Here is a 9,212-nt window from a genome sequence, read left to right as displayed (position 1 = left end):
GTGCAAGATCCTTTTCAGCCATTTTCTGGGCCAAGAGCCTTGATACAACAGGTTCATCACTGCATAACAAGTGCATAAATCTATGTGAATAAAGGGCAACATATTGAAACGTCAGCACTTCAAATACAAAGTGTCAAAAAGCTGAAAAAAAGACAGAAAACACTGGTGCAGAACAAATCTCAAAAACCGCTCTTCTCCTTAAAACTTCTTTTTTATGGGGGGAAGCTCCCCCTGCACCCCACCATACGAGGGGCAAGACCCCCCCCCTCACAAATGTGTATATATATCAACTCTGAATTCACCATACCTCTGAGGAAAGGGAATATTCTGAGAAACTTGTAACTCTCATGTTTTGGCTATTCAGTCTCCACATATTGGATTCGCTCTAGCAGTCCCGACATTTCAAATGGTTACCAAATAAAGACATATACAGAATATGTACAAGGACACAGATGCTTACAGATGTAGCAAATATTATTAGCTTTAGTAAAAACAGTACAACTGAGACTTAGGAAACAAATGTATATAGTCATAGCATATATAGTAGATGAAATCTAAAATCTATTGTAAATGAGCAGTAAGCATTTATTGTCTGGCAGTAGATGTAACACAGCCTAAATCTATCAAAATAACATATTAATCAGATTAAATGAAGCTAAAGGATACATGTTTGATTGTTTGCTGGAAGAACTCCTATCCCCCAACACAAAAATGGCTTCAGACCCCCTCATAGTATTAAAACTGCACTTCTAATCATGATAGATACAGTCAATAAATCTAAAGATAAGGCAAACTAGTTTCATTATTTTTAGACTCGTCACAGCAAACTTCTACTTCCAATGTCCTCACTAGGTCTATCTCAGCCTACCCTTCTATGATTTAAAAGCTACCTGCCCACTAAGTATCAGTCTGTAAAACTGCACTCCACCCTCTCTTCATACCTCCCAGTCACCACTGGTGCACCACAAGGCTCTGTCCTTGGTCCCCTCCTCTTTAATATTCTCAGCAACACTCTCCACACATCCAAACAACGGGCCTCCGTAATACAAGACACAGATGACTCCATGTTCATATGCATTTCAGACAACCTGGTATGTATCCAAAAGATTATCCAGGAAGATTTAACAGCCACTGAAACATGGCTTTGTAGCTCACAACTCATGCTCACTCCTCCAAAGAAACACAAACTACTTTTTTCCTCAAATCTATCTCTCACGAAAAAAAAACATTTAAAATCCTCTCTCTTAATAATACAACCACTGAAGTCATTTCTTGACAAATTATTAGGGGCAGTAGTGGATCTTCTTCTTCTTTCGGCTGCTCCCGGTAGGGGTCGCCACAGCAGATCAACTGCTTCCATTTCTTCCTGTCCTCTGCATCTTGCTCTGTCACACCATCCACCTGCATGTCCTCTCTTACCACATCCATAAACCTTATCTTAGGCCTTCCTCTTTTCCTGTTACCTGGCAGCTTCATCCTTAGCATCTTTTTCCCAATATACTCTGCATCTCTCCTCAGCACATGTCCAAACCAACGTAATCTTGCCTCTCTGGCTTTGTCTCCAAACCTTCCAACCTGGGCTGACCCTCTAATATACTTCTTCCTAATCCTGTCCATCCTCGTCACACCCAGTGCAAATCTTAACATCTTCAACTCTGCCACGTCAAGCTCTGACTCCTGCCTTTTTGTCAGTGCCACTGTTTCCAACCCATATAACATAGCTGGTCTCACTACCCTCTTGTAGACCTTCCCTTTCACTCTTACTGGTACTAGTCTGTCACAAATCACTCCTGACACTCTTCTCCACCCACTCCATCCTGCCTGTACTCTCTTCTTCACGTATCTTCCACACTCACCATTACTCTGAACTGTTGATCCCAAGTACTTAAACTCATTCACCTTGGCCACCTCTACTCCCTGCATCCTCACCATTCCTCTGTCCTCCCTATCATTCACACACATATATTCTGTCTTAGTCCTGCTGACCTTCATTCCTCTTCTCTCTAGAGCATATCTCCACCTCTCCAGGGTCTCCTCCACCTGTTCCCTACTCTCACTATAGATCACAATGTCATCTGCAAACATCATAGTCCAAGGGGACTCCTGTCTGATCTTGTCTGTCAACCTGTCCATCACCATTGCAAATAAGAAAGGGCTCAGAGCTGATCCTTGATGTAATCCCACCTCCACCTTAAATGCATATGTCACTCCCACCGCAGACCTCATCGCTGTCACACTACCCTCGTACATATCCTGTACCACTCTTACATACTTCTCTGACACTCCCGACTTCCTCATACAATACCGCAACTCCTCACTAGGCACTCTGTCATATGCTTTCTCTAAATCCACAATAACACAATGCAACTCCTTCTGACCTTCTCTGTACTTCTCCATCAACACTCTCTAGAGCAAACATCACATCTGTAGTGGATAACCATCTTAAATTTGACCTGCATATACAAACTGCATAAACAAATAAACAAAAATGAACTTTCTCAGTAAATGCAACTAAAACTGCATTTGCTTCTACTTACCTCCTACCCTTACTAGTTTGTGGTGCTCCCATCCTTACTGACCTCCAGGCATCACAAAAATTAAAACTTAAACAATGTTATAATAAAGTGGCTGCATTTGCAGCAAATACCTCTTTCAGAATCCACCACTGAATAGCACTAAGAAATTTGTTAGAACTACCCCATCAACTAGCTTCTTGCTACCTATAAAATTATCCAACAACCATCTGCTTGTTCAGAACTAAACACCATTCTACTCAGCTATTTTCCCAGTCAGTCATAATGATCCAATGACCAAAAACTACTCTGTCCACAAACCTATGAAATCTTCAGGCCATGGTCTATACTGATACCATGTTGCTACGGCCTGGAACTCCTTACCTCTATCCATCAGGTTAATACCCTCCCTCCAGTCCTTTAAAAGCATTCTGAAAGACTTCCTAGCCAACACCTGGCTTTGTTCTTGCTCAGCCCCAGGATAAATGATATCCCTAAATGTGAACAAGTACCTGTTCACACCAAATCCTTGTTCTCCTTTTTCCAGTCACTTCCTTACTTCTGTCTATTTCTCTCCCCAACTCACTTTCTAAATATGTCATGACACTGTTTTTCTCTCGCTTCATATTGCAATTCATGCTTTTATTATACTAAATTAGCTTTAATTTCTCTTTAGACTGGCTAACATTTCCTCTAAATATTTAATCACTGTCATATAAGTTGTATATTTGTTTGTCTTTCAGCTTTTCCCGGTTAAGGGTCGCCACAGCGGAACTCCGGTCCGCTAATGATTGGTAGTGGATTTTTACATACCGGGTTACCAGCCCTGACGCACAACCTTCAACGAAGGCACGCCCCATTCACGTATGCCTCCACACAGAAGACGCTCTAGCTGAGAATTGAACGGGACAACATCTTGCTATGAGGTGACAACACTACCGCAGCACCACCACCGCAGTTTTCCAAATTATGTCTAATTTGGTATGATTATTTAAACTGCAGATGTTTTTGTATTATTTTTAAATTATTGTTTTTAAAATGTTTTTGGAATACTTCAGAGCATTTTTTACTGTGCCTTTGCTAAAAATGGGCACCTACCCAGTTGTACCTTTCCAGTAGTCAAATGGTACTAAATAAATAAATAAATATAATTTATGCGAGACAGGAAGAAGGCAAAAGGAAATGAGGATGTCCGGCAAAAAGATGGCTGGATTGCAAGAGAAAAGGAAGAGTGTGATAGTCAGGCAAGACCATTGAAGAAGGTAGGAGAGTGGGATTAAATCAAGAAAGATGGAGACAGCTGATGCAACATCCTGACCCATCTAGAAAATGTGAAAAAGGGGGTTGTTGATGATGATGATGAGTGATACTGTTATGGAAAGGGTTTCTCATAAATTAATGTGCGAGTTGGGGTTAGGAGCAGGATTAGGGTTTGAGTTAGCACACATGAGTAATGTCATGTAGGGGCATAAACCCATTTTACTCATATGTGCTAACTACAACCCTTCCCCCGCTACATCTCAGTAGAGGTAAATGTTGGGGGTGTATGTGCATATAATATTTGTAAATGGCTACATGAATTAGTGTGTGTCTATCTGGGATGACACAGTAAGGAAGTTAGGGATGGGGTAGGGGTGTGTGTGTGTGTGTGTGTGTGTGTGTGTGTGTGTGTGTGCTTAGGTGAATAGAAGAGTGTGTCTGAGTGCGATCAGGTGGGGGAGCTGTAAGTGCGTATCCACGAGTGTGTGTATGTATGCACAAATTTGTGAATATGTAAAGATGTGTGTGTGTGTGTCTGTGTGCGCACAACTCCCTTAAAGACAAGTGTTCTCTTATACAACCAGACAAGAAATTAAGAGGTATAATTAAGTCTACCAAGGCCACCTAAGAGGTCAGCACAGCCTCATAAATCACAAGGCCTTCCTCAGCTATTTCTGGAACCTTAAATGTAACACACAGCAGTGTGATGAATTGGTGAACAATAGCACCTTCACTGATTAGGGTGAGTTAGCAAATCTACTGACTGCAAAATTCTACTCAAACTTCACCCCCACTCACCCCAGCTCCTATGGATAAAATCCCCTCCAACATACTTCCCCCAACAAACAGCTGGGACCAAGAAGCTGGCAGCACCTGGTAAAGCCAAGAACACCACTTCTGTGGATCCCAACAAGATCCCTGGTTGCCTCTTGGATAGTTTAAAATATGACCTATTAGGCCCACTTGAATCAGTTTTCAAATATAGCCTTTAAGTTTGTACTTCCCTGGGTTAGTTGATGGTCTGTATTTGTGGAGGGAATGGCTGCTATAGTCCACCATTAAGATGGAGGACCACCAACTAACCCAGGGAAATACAAACCCATCAGTTTAGCGAGCTTAATATGCAATGCCATGGAATGAATTATCATGGAAATGATAAGGACATGGGCAGCCTACAGTCAGTGGACTGATCCCAATTTGGCTTTAAGGAAGGTCATACCTACTTAACCTGGTAGACTTCATTGAGAGCATCACCAAGGTAATGGATGAAACAACACCAGAAATACTAGATCCTGGGATCTGAGCTTCACTTGTCTGGAGAGATGGATATGTGTTCAAAAGGATCCCTCACTATGGAATAGGCTCCCCATCCATGTAAAACAACGTTCATCCCTGATCCTATTCTAATGAATCCTTGACAACTGAATGGGATATCATAAATGTACCCCTGATCTGGGCTTCATGTCCCTTATGGACACAGGCTGTCAGTAAGAAAAGTATTATCCTAACACTTCCCCTACAAGCCCTTTAGTTACCTCCCTACTAACATGCCCCACCCTGAATAGATGCCCATGGTACTCAGGATCCAAATACATACAGTTTACCTACTGCATACCTTATTACTGGCTGTTTTCTTTTGTGATATTTTGCATTTTTGAGTAGTGTAGCAATGACTGTATTTAATTTAAGTTATTCTGTTACTTATTTAATTGATCAGCTGCTTTTTTGCATTGTTTTGTGAACTTCTGGGCATTGTAGCATAGACTAGTTTCAGACATGCTGAATCTAATTCTGACTGTAAGGATTGAGCACCAATAACACAAATTCATTTAGAGTGACCCCCTGTACCCTCATGGCAAGAGTAATGTAGTGAACTAATCCGATTGGAGGTTACTGTTATGGGCTCAGTTTTGAGCTTTAGCATTGGTTAATTGGTTGGAGTTCCTTTGTTCTTGTTTGAAATAAAAGATCCATGTTTGCATGGCTTTGCTCATTGAGCAGTATTGCACACTTCCGCGGAGTAGTGGGCACTGTTGGCGGTTACAGAAGCAAAACGTCTTGTCTGCAAATTTTCCCTTAGTATTCTGCTGGTACTCCATCAGTGGGTCTCATGATTGTGCTTCATGGCCAAGTGCTCCACACTGAGAGGTACCTGAGGTACCTATACTACTTAGGTTCATAGGTTCATACTAGGCTATCTGCCCTAGGGCATTTATAAGCCTAGCCAGAGTGTGTTTGGCTTTCGCCACCCATTTTAAATTAATTTTGCTATGCCCTTTTTCGAGGTTAGTATACTGTGCCTCTGTCTAACAGTGACACAGAAGTGATACCCGGGGTAAACCTACGATCTCCCATCCACTCATCAAGATTCCTCTTGAAGAGAGTCAATGAGGGAATCTGCCTAACCTGGACTGGGATTTTATTCCAGAGTGAAGGGAGCCTCTGGGTTATGAATCTGTCCCTCCAGCATGTCCTATTTATTTCAGTGCTGAGGTTCAAGTCTCTCGAGCGCGTAGCTCGATGGGATTTGGATTTTCTGAGGTGCAGCATGTCCATTAATTCCAGGTTGGGCATGGCTTTATACTTCAGGCACAGATCGCCTCTGAGCAGGCGGTATGCCACTGAGTAGAGCTGGAGTTTCTTTAACCAGGCAGCATATGGCATCTGTTTGAGCCCTTTGATCCTCTTGGTGAAGTACTTTTGGGGTCTTTCCAGTTGCTGCAGGTGTCTGGTAAGGTACATCCAAAAGGGGCATTGTACTCAATTATGGGCATGATGAGGGATGAGTAAAGAGGCACGATGACCTCCCCTGATATAGATGTGAATCCCTTCATGATTAGGTGGTCTATATAAAATGTTTTTCTAACCACTTTGGCCATGTGGTTTACAAATGAGAGATTGCTATCAACTTGGGTCCCCAGGTCCCTAATTACTTCTTCTGTACTTAATGGATTACCACCTATGTGGTAATTTGTGGGCACTTTGTTTTTGCCAAAGGGGATGACTATACACTTTTTGGCATTTAGCTTGAGGCCATGGCTCTGGCACCAGTTGTCTGTTTCTATGAGGCCCTTTTGTAGGATGCTTGTGTCAGCTGGAGAGTCAATTATGGTGCCTAGTTTGCAGTCATCTGCAAACTTGGTCAGCCACAGTCCTTCTGTGTTGGCCTGTACCTCCGAGAAATATATACCGAACAAGAGAGGTCCCAGGACTGAGCCTTGTGGGATGCCACTTGTAACTGGTTTGGAGTCTGACATGGCTCCAGCAATTCTAACCATGTGGGTTCTGTCCTTGAGCCAGTTTGCAACCCATCTAGTGACATAGGGGTTTATATTTAAGGTGGTGAGCTTCTCTATAATGCCCGAGTAGGGTATTGTATTGAAGGCTTTTGCGAGGTCCAGGTAGGCTGTGTGGACCACCTTCCCCTTGTCAATGGCCTTGGTGACTGTTTCAAAGAAATTGACCAGGTTTAAAATGCAGGATCTGCCCTTAACAAAGCCGAACTGGATAGGATCCAGTGTCTGTAGGTCCCCAATATCTTTATTTATGAGGTCCATGATGATCCTTTCCAAAGCTTTGCAGACCAAGCTAGTCAGGCTTATGGGGCGATAGTTTCCAGGATCCGTTGAGGCACCACCTTTGTGGAGAGGTACCACTGTTGCTGTATGCCACTCTTTAGGTACATATCCTGTAGTAAGGCTGAGATTGAACAGTAGTTTTATGTTTGGGTTTAGCTCTTTTTGGAGTTCATGTAGGACGCAACCCGGGACACCGTCTGGTCCCATTGATGCTGTGTTTTTTGCTTTGGAGAGGGCGGCTTTTATCTGAGCATTTGAGATATCAGGGGGGCAGCACTCTGCTGGGATAGATATTTGCCCTTTTGGTGGGGAGGGGGGGAGAAGTTTGCGCTGAACCTGTCAGCTAGGATTGTTGGCAATGTCTGTGGGTTTGGTGTTTTTTTTGTCATTTTGGACTAATTCTGAGCATATCTGGGAATTCCCACCCAGGTTCCTAACATAACTAAAGAAAGCCTTGTGATTATCCTTAGTGTCCTGTGCAATTTTTCTCTCAAAGCTGGCCTTAGACGATTTTATGAGTGCCCATAGTTTTTTGCTAATACTGATCAGAGATGCCTTCCCTTTTTGGGATTTTGCTCTATCATGTAATAGCTTCCTCCTTCTATTGTATAGTTTGTTTATGTCTGGGGTCCACCAGACAGGACGCCTGCCTTTGGAGGATTGGGTCTTGGTTTTATTTGGGATTGCATGATCCATGCATTCCTGAAGGTGTCCATAGAATGCGTTTATAAAGGATTCTGTGGTCTGGGCCATATTTTCCACAGGCCCGGGGGCTTTGAAGGATTCCACCTCGGTTTTGAGGAGTGTGAAATTTGCTTTAGAGAAGTTTTTCACTGTGGTTTTCTGGGCAGGGGGTGGGTTTGGGATGTGAATATCCAGTGAGATTAGTTTATGGTTTGATCTTACCAGTGAGGGATACACTTCTGGTCTGGAGCATAGAGCCCCCATGTTGGTGATGATCAGGTCCAGTATGTTTTCCCCTCTTGTGGGAGTGGTAACAAGTTGTTCCATAGCATTTGAGTTTATAAATTCTAGGAACCTTTGGGCTAGGGTGTTGGAGCTAGAGTAATGTTCCCAGTCTATGTTTGGGTAGTTGAAGTCACCCAATATAATGGTGTTTTGAGAGACCTTCATATTTTCCAGTGTTCTCAGGAAGGCCAAGTGGGGTTCCTGGGTTTGGGAGGCTGGTCTGTAGCAGGCTATAAACTGGAAGGCAGTTTTACCCACTGCTAGTTGCACATGGATAGTCCCTGATGCTTTGTGCTGTGCCACCAACCTGGAGGTGTGGGTATCTTTGCCGAATATTGATACTCCCCCTCCTTTTGTGGTTCGGTCCAAGTTTTGGGGCCGAAAAGCATGGTATGAGGTATAACCTGGTAGTGCTGGGGTGCTCTTGGGAGTCTTGAACCAGGTTTCTGTTACTGCACAGATATCGATGTTCTCCATGCTAAGGAAAGTTTTGAGTGCGTGCATCTTGAGGTTTAGACTTCTGGAATTGAGTAGCATTACTCTTAGTTTCTTATCCCTTGTGATACCTATGGAGGTGGGTTTGTCTTTTGAGCCTTGCCTAAAAAAGGCACTATGGGGGTGGAAAGAGCCTTTGCCAATATCCGAAAGCCCAGGGGTGACAGGTGCAAGCCGTCCCTAGTGAAGCATTGTGGCTTGTCGAGCATGTCATCCCAGGCTGACAGGCATTGGATCCCCTTTGAATGACACCAATACTTAAGACAATTGTTGAAATTGATCATCTTGTCTTCATATTGTGGCATCATTCTTGGTGAGGGTAAGATGCTACTCAAGGTCAGGGTCATACCGGCCTGGGCTACATGCTCAGAGAGCTCCTCTATGATTCTTTTCATGT

The 9,212-nt window shown here is 43.2% G+C and overlaps 1 protein-coding gene across 1 annotated transcript in view; it reads right to left on the bottom strand.

Moving 5' to 3' along the window:
- LOC122790599 (pre-mRNA-splicing factor cwf15-like) overlaps positions 1-9,212 on the bottom strand; it is an 82,321-nt gene that overhangs the window by 59,512 nt on the left and 13,597 nt on the right. The gene's annotated exons all lie outside the window — the stretch shown is intronic.

Source organism: Protopterus annectens, chromosome 16.part0 (genome assembly GCF_019279795.1).
Source record: "Protopterus annectens isolate FY-2018-M chromosome 16.part0, PAN1.0, whole genome shotgun sequence".
Lineage (NCBI taxonomy): Eukaryota > Metazoa > Chordata > Ceratodontiformes > Protopteridae > Protopterus > Protopterus annectens.
The sequence above is the reverse complement of the archived record's forward strand: the minus strand, read 5'-3'. Positions and strand labels throughout refer to the sequence as shown.